At 36.7% G+C, this 2500-nt stretch overlaps 1 protein-coding gene across 4 annotated transcripts in view; it reads right to left on the reverse strand.

The window, feature by feature from the left end:
* Nucleotides 1–2500, reverse strand: part of AdamTS-A (ADAM metallopeptidase with thrombospondin type 1 motif A) — a 712259-nt gene that overhangs the window by 83443 nt on the left and 626316 nt on the right. The window lies entirely within an intron of this gene.

Consider the following 2500-nt stretch of genomic DNA (forward strand, 5'->3'; position numbering starts at 1 on the left):
AACCTCTACTTCACACCAGTCTTTCATAGTGGAATGCACATTAAGTAAAATTTGCTCACTTTTTTAAAATGTAGCATTTATATCTGATTCGCCAAAATTTTTGAAGGAAAATCACTCTAAGACGATGATGCTGCTCGATCAGATCACACCACATATAGTCTACAAGTCCTCTCACAATGCAGATGCGAGCTCAAACCAGCGAACCTAACTGAACGAGGGTTTCTGATCTCTCTGAAGTAAATTTACTGTAATGGGTACTGTTTCGGTTTTCTTTTCCGTTTAGTGGAGGAAAGAAACATTCAACCCAGCGGAAAAGCCGAAACAATATTCTCACATAAAAGAAACAGCGATGTTCTCCCCGGTAAAGCAAAATAAGTCATATGAATAATTATCTCTCACACACTCCTAAATTGCGATCTCATAATCAATTAAAATAGATCAACTCTAACCTGCAGGCGTCACTGTCTATTTCTCGTTTTCGTTAATCAATTGAAAATACAAATGAGCCATTTAGCGTACACGATAACCAATAACTGATAGCGAACTAAAGGAAATGGTCACTTAATTACTCGGTAGTTTCCTGGCTATCATCATTACATTTATTTCACCTTAGGTCAATGTGAAAAGGGGACTGGGTGACGTGTGTAGACACCCCCCCCCGCCCACTCCCTCTAGATTTTTGGTCAACAGGCTATGAACTAATGGCTCCATCGTGCATTAATGCTCATGGTATTAGGGCACACCACGGATTGCCTCGAAATGATCGAAGTTGCTATAACAAAATGTGAATTTTGAAGTTCATTTATAATATGTTGAGGGTATTCAACATATGACCAAAACAGTCACGGAACTAATTAAAAAATAAAGCTGAAATGCAACAAACAAGAAAATAAATGGTGATGACAGTTACAATGATTTTAACTATTTCAAACATTCCATTCTCATTTGTTCATCTTATAAGACCGAAGAACGATTTTCTTACAACAAGTTGCTGACACTGAAGACAAACTTATCCAGCTCTGATTTTCAAGCTGATTTATGACGTCATTGACCTTTAGACGCCACTGACCTAAAGACCCGAGGCTTATCAGCAGCCATTTCATTTCCAGTACCACTTCGCTTTTAATTACGGGACACTTGAACCCCGACTGCAAGTGTACTTACGACGCGAGTTATCGAAGCCTGAGCAGTGTTTTGAATACGGGTCTCAATTCGCACAAAGTAGGGTATTTGGTGCATGTCCCTTTCAACGCACATACTTTTCAAGGAACTCATTCATTCCAATATTTTATCTATACTACACAGACTTTTGATGGGCACTGCCTGACTACTCAGCAAAGTCATTACATGATTAAGCAACATTTGCATCATACTGATTTTCTTTAGTTTTTGTTTAAGTTTTCCGAAATCCCTATCCAAAACATCACTATGATAAAATCCAGGGACAGACAAATGTTTAAAAATGCATACACATTATATATATTTTATATATATATATATATATATATATATATATATATATATATATATATATATATATATATATATATATATATATATAATATAATAAATATAATTCAAGATCTGAAACATACCGTTTACGTCTTCATTCAAACCTCTACAGGAAAGGTTATATTTGTGGGGGAGAAAATGCTTTTTTTAACCTGCATGACTTCAGTGGCAAATTATGGTAACAACTGTTACTTGGTAATTTTAACTATACGCAATGCATGCTAATCGATAAAGTAATAATGTAACCTAGAAGGGTCGCCATGTAGGTCATGTCTGTTCTCGAAATCCAACTTAGCTCTTAAATGCCGCTTAAATTTCCAAGTTCACTCAACTTCATACAATTCGAGCTTCTCTTCCCTTTAAGATTTTTCGGAGACCAACTACGGAAGCTAATAATAAATTACAAGACCGCCGGCAAAAACAGGCCTTGATGTGGTCAGACTCCCTACCAAGAGTCTTACGTTTACGTGTTTGTGGTCTATTGCAACAAGTCTCATCCTCTCTTGGGGTGATTTAGAAGTTGAACTACCTTTGCTGGTTACCGGACATATAAAGGGACGGGGGAATAAAGACAAAAAGGAGTAAAAACGGGCACACATGAAGTAGTCAAGCAGTTCTTTGCAACCATTAAGTGGTTTTGTTCGAGGAAATGCTTCAAGTAATCGAGGTGATTTCAAAAGAAACCGGAGTGCTTCTGCTTTCAATGAGAAAGAATGGGAGATGTATTATAATTCTGAAGGCAAAGAAGGTTTTGCTGTTTTTAAATTAAAGAAAGTGGTTTTTAAGGGGGGAACTGAACTTTTCTTATATTCTCTAAAAGGAAGGAAAGTCCATAAAGGGAACAGCTTTTCTACTTTTCACAAACCAATAAATGTCTTCTTTATTTCATTTCTTACTTTGAGAGAGAGAGAGAGAGAGAGAGAGAGAGAGAGAGAGAGAGAGAGAGAGAGAGAGAGAGAGAGAGAGAAACTATGAATCAAGTGGAAAA

The sequence above is a fragment of the Macrobrachium rosenbergii genome, chromosome 22 (assembly GCF_040412425.1).
Source record: "Macrobrachium rosenbergii isolate ZJJX-2024 chromosome 22, ASM4041242v1, whole genome shotgun sequence".
NCBI lineage: Eukaryota > Metazoa > Arthropoda > Malacostraca > Decapoda > Palaemonidae > Macrobrachium > Macrobrachium rosenbergii.